General features: G+C 37.6%; 1 pseudogene; it reads left to right on the top strand.

Annotated features, from left to right (window-relative positions):
• Positions 1-1,036: 1,036 nt before the first annotated feature.
• On the top strand, positions 1,037-4,969 carry LOC120288733 (annotated as a pseudogene).
• The last annotated feature ends 2,698 nt before the right edge of the window (positions 4,970-7,667 follow it).

Raw genomic sequence — 7,667 nt, 5'->3', positions numbered from 1 at the left:
TTTATAAGGCTATCAAGTTTCGGAAACTTTCTAATTCCCTAGATCGATAGAGTGGTGAATGAAGGTTATATTTGTGGAACCGACTTATTGTATTGAACTAACAGTATAAACCTAAGCTTCTTACTAACATTAGAGTTCATGGAAGAAGAGAAACTGTTGAGAAGGCCATTAGGGAATTGCATATAAAGAGATTTTCAAAACACTAATCTTGTTCTAACTTCTTACTGAAGTAACCATTATATAGACGAAGCCATGGGTAATATTGTAGCGGTATAAACACACTATTACAATAATACAAGCATACTTAGGACCACTAGGCATAAAAGACCGCGTTATTGTGCAAGATGCTTTCACAAGAGGAAGGACACTAATAAGACACTTCGGCCAAAAGCAATAGCCCTCATATAGAAGCAAAAGAGGTTACCGACATCAAAGCAAGTCATGCGTGAGCATAATAGGCAACTCGGTCTCGTGCGTATTTTACCCATTTTATATAGATGCAAAACAGCGAATCTTGATATTTTAGTGTTGGTTAATGAGAATGTTAGTTAAAAGAATGGAAGTTACGAAACAATTCATACAAATGGTGGTCCGCAACAATGCACGGACGCTGGACCAGTAGGTACCGTACTCGCTATATTTCTTTTCATTGCAAAGAAATATGATTTTTCTAAATCGTTCGAAGTCCCCTTTGTGTTTTCTAGCTCTATGAAAAGATCCTCATTCCAAGATTCGACCCTGCAGACTGAAAGGTCGCAACCACGCGGAAAGAATCATATTGAACGTGGGAGATCCATCTGTACTGTTGCGTATAGCAATAATTGACGATTAGAGGAATTGCAATCTTCCGCGGTATTTGACAACCGATGTAGATCTGCGTTTTTGTGGAAAATGAAAGGGCACGTGGCCCGTAAAAGCACCGATGACAACGTAGGACTTCGAGTGTGCTTGAAAACGTAATCCGCAAACTGTTCACGAAAAGCCTCACAGAGAGAGAGAGAGAGAGAGAGAGAGAGCGGGAGGGAAGGGAAGAGAGATGCAGAAAGGATCGTCGTTCGGATTGAGGAAAGGTTCGTGGACGGAAGAGGAAGATGTTCTCTTGAGGAGCAGTGTCAGAGGTACGGAGAAGGAGAGTGGCATCGAGTTCCTCAGAGAGCAGGTATTGTATCATTGTATGTGAAGGTTATTCTTGTTTTTTATTTGCATACACTTGTGCGCGCGTAAATCTGTATAGTGATGGGGATCATTGTTCTCTTGTTGCATCCCCATCTGTGTAATCCACTTGGATTTGCGTGTGTCAAATCTTGTCGTGTCATAATATTTTATATTTTCCAAATTTTGTGTTATCGTTATACTTTTACTTGAGTGAAAGGTTTTTCATTCATTAAAATGGGTGGATGTGTCTTTCGTTAGTTTTGAGATAGTGATATCAAGTCGGAGTAGATTTGACTTCTTTGAGTGAAACTTTTCATGCTTTCCAATGATATTTCATCATTTTTTTTAAATTAGACAAAAAAGGGGACGTGTATTGATATTTTACTCATGTCAACGGATTGATTTGCAATAAGAGCATCTCTATACTATGTATACACATGCACTTAGAGAGAGAGAGAAAGAGATCGCTAAGCTCATGTTTGTATTTCTTGAGCTTGTAGGTTTGAATAGGTGCAGGAAGAGCTGTAGATTGAGGTGGTTGAACTATCTGAAGCCCAACATTAAGAGAGGGAAATTCCAAGATGATGAGGTGGATATGATCATCAGGCTTCACAAACTTCTCGGGAACAGGCGAGTACATACTAAGAAAAGGTCACGTGTGAAGTGCATTTGTCGGTTTTAATAGAGTTACTTATATGGTGTTGAGCCTACCTGCGTTATTCACAACAGCCTCTCCCTCTTCCTTCTCCAAAATTGATTAAGCGTTGCATTGATTAACAAATGACGACCGCATGTATAAACTGTGTTAAGAATTAGGTTATTTCAAAAATTAAAAAAAAAAAAATCTTAAACCTATTATACTTGTGTCAATTCAGTCTTGAACCTTTTAATTTAGTCAATATAGTGCTAAACCTTTGATGTGTTGTCAAATTAGTCCTAAATCTTTTGATTTTTGTCATTTTAATCATAAAACTTTCGACAATTTCTCAATTTAGTCATTGCAACAAATTTTGTTCGAAAATCGTTGTTGTGTCAATCTAGTAGCACTAATCATTTTACATGATACAGCCAATATTAATATAAACAATTTTTTTTTTTTAGAAAAATAATTTATTATTTTTCTTCTTTTCTATATTTTCCTTAACATTGGGTCAATTGCCGACTGATCCTTGTTGGCGATATTCACCTAGTTGAGACGAGGCATCGTGGCCCTCACCCATGGCCTTAGTATCCTTGTCGGCTACAAGTGAGAGCGTCAACCCTTGCTGAAATCAAGCAAGGGCTACAACTCCATTGCCAGCCAGTGGGCCAAGGTCATGGCCCTCACCTTGATTTGGGTGAGGGCGTTGCAGCCTTCACCTATGACCGGTGATGGCCACAATGCCCTCACCTAGATTAGGCGATGGTTGTTAGTCCTCGCCAACCTTGGGTTGGGAAAAAGAAAAGAATAAAGTAATAAACAATTGAAGAAAAATAAAAAGTTATCTACATCAATAACAGGTTATATCAGAGAAGATAATCAACATCGACTAGCGTCACGTCAATAATTTTCAATCATCAAAGGTTTAGCAATTCATCAAAAGTTTTAAGGTAAAATTGGGAAAATTGAAGGTCTAAAATTAAATTGACCTAATTGGAAGATTTAAAATTAAATTAGTATTGGTGCAATAAATTTAATAACTTTTTAGTAATTTTCCCTTTGATTTTTGTACGACCACCCTTCTTGGAAAGGGACAAGTGTAACTTTAGTATATGTTTGGACAACGTTACTCGTGCATAGGCATAGGCATTTGCAGTGCATCTTGTCTCCGATGACAACCGCTTGATGGGACAGGCTGATACAACTCCGATAAAGTCCATACAAGAGTCACTATTTCGGAATTGTTCAATGAATAACCTACTGTAAATATGGACCACACGCATGAGAGAGACGAAAGTTGCCGACTACAGCTCATGTCGTTGGGTTATTGATCTTACCAGTGAAACGCGACCCTTCAAATCCAACCGTCTAGATACTGTTTAGTATATATTAGGGGTGATCATGACTATATGGTATAACTAGGAACCTAAGAACTCAATTAGTGGGAATCGGTTCGATTCTAGATTTTAGGATATGCAAGGTAGGTTACAAGTGAAGTCGAAAATCTAGAATTTGTAGTAAATCTTTGTGTTTTTTTTTTGTTCTATATTTTCGTGCAATATAGAGGCATTTTATAATGTTGAATGATGAGTGTGTAATATGAAATCACTAGTCCGAGTTTTCATTTCTATCTATATATATGACTATGACCTCTAGTGCATATCGCACATTCTTCGATACTTGCTCACATGTGAAGATAGAGTCTCTCTCTAGCTCCCTACCTATTTCTTCGGACAACATTAACTGAGTACTAGTAATGGTTCTCATTAGCCGTCGTCGACTTCGGGAGGGATTGCTTACTAACTGCATGGTTGTTCATGTATTGTTCTTACATCTAGTCACTTCCGATCATGGTTACAGGTATAAGAAACTCAGAGAGATTTTTCGTTTGACGTCGATTCTGTTTATGTAGTCCAAAGAAAGGTAGACTGAACAACAGAAGCTTGAATTCCATCACAAACATGCATTTCATTCTTTGGACCAAAAAAGAACGAGAGAGCAGGAATTAAACTATCATCTAGCAATTAAAATAACTATATCTTTGGATAGGGAGGCAAAGCATAATGGGCCGCATGCTCAGTAGGTGATTACTTAAATTCAATCAATAGAAAATCAATTTATGAAAATCCGAATCTTGCTAAATATACTGATTTAACCTAACAACAGTCCTCTTTTTTCTATGTTGGTAAGAGCTTAATGATATTCAGCTGTCAATTTTTAATTATTATCAAGCAAATATTAATTCCATTTCCATTATTAAAGATTATTAACACTTAAAATTCGGCACTTAAAATTTTTAGTTTACCCAACAGACCCTAACTCTTAGTCATTTTATCAACTTCACCAGCATAGTTGCATTTGATATGGATTAAAATCACGCACCAACTTATTGATTAGTTATGGCGCTGAAGGGCCATTTTTCCACATTTAAAAGTAATAATAGGAGAATAGACAGAAATTTATAGAATTTAACATAAAGGTGTTAGTGGTGCATACTTCAAATATATTACAAGAGAAAGAAACTACTTGTTCGCAACTTATTTATAACAGTTCGCAGATTGGAGAGAGCTTATGAAAATTCTCATTCCTTGACTGTCGACATCAATTGGCCATTCCCACGATGGAAACCCTTATTTTGTCAGGATTGAACACTTATGGAAACAAAAGAAATCACTACTTTGGATTGATACATTTATTTATGGATCACTTGAGTGTCACAATTTTCTAAAAATATTCATCACAAGTGTCATGCCATATTGGATTGGGTATTTGGGTGAATGTTTTATAGAAGTTATGGCATGCAAACGATCAGTCAAAAGTTTCAATACTCAAATAAATGTTTTTGAAAAATTATGGTAATTTTGCGATCGAAATTATGACACTCAAGTGAGCACCATATAAAAATTATTTTCGATATCTTTCCTCATAATTTAACATTTTGTTTAGTCGAAATTATTGATGCAGGTGGTCCCTAATTGCTGGGAGACTCCGGGTCGAACTGCGAATGACGTGAAGAACTATTGGAACACCCATCTACGGAAATTGATGACTGGCCAAGGGAAACCGGAGAACGAGAAACCCCAAGATTTGGTAAAAGTTGAAGTCATAAGGCCTCGCCCTCGGACCATCTCCAAGAACTTCTCTTCCTTGGGGTCGAAGTCTATAGGGAGCTGAATGAGTCCCGAGAGCCGCGCGTCCACGACGTGCCTCCAAACAGAAGCCCCTGGATCGATGATGACTTTGAGCTGCGTTCGGAGACGACGGAGGCATGGTTGGATTGTTGGAGCGGACTCTCCTTCGATGCAGAAAGCATCTGGGACAGGCCGGTGTGATAGGATCTTGCCGGGCCCTTGGATATTACTTATGCATGTGTTGCCTTCATATGAGTGGGGTTTTCATGAATACGGACATGGGAGAACCAAGTGGTGTGTGTACTGCTTTACTGCACGTGATCCCTTCGTACGCTTGTGGTCCGTATGACTGCGTACAAGGGAGAATAATGACTCTAGAATATCAACGGTGACTATGAATCCTTTCGAGATTTGCTATATATTACGTTTCGAATAAAACGTCCCACATGCAAACATGACAAGATTTTCAGAATATCTACTGTGATTTTTAACGTTCGAGGAAATACTCGTTTGATGTTCCACCGTACCGTAAGTAGAACCTTTTTCAATAGTTAAAACCCTTCATCTGCATCAAAAGTTTCTGGTCTGTCTCGAATGGCGGTGAAGGACACAATTTCTCAAGAAACATGACGTGAAAGTTGGCCGACCAAAGAAGAAGAATTATGGCGATCAGAATCCTACCGTGACAGAAGAGAAAATGTTAGTTAAGAATCTGGTTTTGAATTTTCATGATGGTGCTCAAGGATATAAATGATCTGAAGGCCCGTACTTAACATGCAAACAAACAAACAAAATAAGCTCGTTGAACTAATTTCATAGCTTGAGAAAAAACTAAGATGATCCGTTTTCCTTCTTCTATCATCATCAATTGGCTTCAACTTAGTCAAGCCTAGCTCTAATATTAATTGTTGCAAAAAATAAGCGATCCAACGATATAATAAACAAAACAAAGATATGACTCGAACACTAGATTTTACGTAATTGGTTTGATGAGACCTGCTATATGGGAAGAGTAGCATAGAATTCCCTTATAGATGAAACGATGCAACGGAGATAACAAGCACACTTGAATTTTTAAAATACTTCTAGTATTTCTTAGTCCTTAAATACCTCAAACAATTTATACAGTGTTTAGCTCTCACAATTTTCACAAATAATTTTTCAATCGTACAAATGAATTCACTAAATATTAACACAAGACTTTCATGACTTCGAACTTGAAATGTAATTTATGAACAAGCCATACAATTGATTGTCCTTATCAGAAACTACTCTTGAATACTCTTCACCCAAAAATAAAAAATAAAAAACCTATTTGGATGGGACTTCTTTCATGAACTCAAAGTCAAGTTATATTCTCAATAAAAATAAATAGAGATGTGCATGGAATATTCTCTAAGGGGGCAATATCACTTTAATAAGTACTTGATTTACACCATAACTCCTCAGTTCATCCATGATGTCTGAATTCGTCACTGCAACCTTTTCGGCATTTCAAAAGGCTAGGAAGTCTCTTCAAGTTCATATGATGCAGTATGCAGTAAAATTGCGACAGCAACAAATTGATCATTAAATTTGCTCACCCACGGGATGCTTTCAAATCTTCAAAAAGGTAGCGCTGGTCCTGGCGTTGATTGCAAGACGTTCTTAGACCGTCAGCTTCTTTTCGAGAATAGACAAGTCCACTTTTGTCCACCCTTCATTCCGTAAAAAAATATAAGTCTGTGTGTCCCATATGTGGGGAAAGGACGGTTTGTCTTTTGCCCAGGTACAGGAAAAGCACTGCAAAAATGAAAGAGCTTGCAACGTCTGACATGCCCTTAGGTGAGGGGACAGCCTCTCCGACTAAAATTACAATTCTGCCGTTGTTTTAAGCAAACCCTAGGTGTTGTCACTTCTTTTCTAAGCTTCCCGCTGGATTTATGATTCCTTAAACGATTCGATGGTTGTAAGCAGGGAAGCGAACGGTCTGTTGTTTATCAGGGTCTGCACTTGTCTTCTTTGACAGCTCAAAGTAGTTATGTATTATTATAAAGCTAATTCGTCTGAACTTTGAAACGTAACATTTGGAAGTATTTTTAAGGGTGAGAAAAAAAAAATCTCTCTAATTAGGGATACAAAGTGTGCAGGCACTAATATATTAAAATAAATAATGCATCTAGACTTGGTGCCAGGTTATCGGACTACCACTGAAAGCTCTTATCAAAAGCTTGCTTCCTGCTAATTGGACATGTGATTCATACAGTGCTTAAAACCAGTACGTCTAATCATTACCCCAGTTATAATCGAAGGCCATCCATTATGGATTTGGGAGTAGAAGCCCGTCCGGTAGCTTAGTGATCCCAATTGTTGTTACACTTTGAAAACTGTAGTTTCTTTGATCCTTCGAATGATGATTTCATTGGATTGGATATGACTCTAGCCACGAAAAACATGTTAACCGTGGATTATAGCTTAGAGACAAGATGAATCTTGACGAGTAATCCGATGCAAAAAGACTAATGCAATTCATAATGTGAGAAGTCAAATATGTACTGTGTAGCAAATTAATTTACACACACATCCGCAACACTGCTAAGCTAACTATTTATCCAAATTTTAGCAAGAAACAAAAAAACCTGCTGGGTGATGATTCGCTTCATTAGATAAAACACAAGGAGATGATCAAGTGGTCTTGTTTGCTCAATCGGTTATCGCAATTCATTCCAACTGAACTATGTAGTCTATTTAGCTCTTGAGCT

This window comes from Eucalyptus grandis, chromosome 10 (genome assembly GCF_016545825.1).
Source record: "Eucalyptus grandis isolate ANBG69807.140 chromosome 10, ASM1654582v1, whole genome shotgun sequence".
Lineage (NCBI taxonomy): Eukaryota > Viridiplantae > Streptophyta > Magnoliopsida > Myrtales > Myrtaceae > Eucalyptus > Eucalyptus grandis.
The sequence above is the reverse complement of the archived record's forward strand: the minus strand, read 5'-3'. Positions and strand labels throughout refer to the sequence as shown.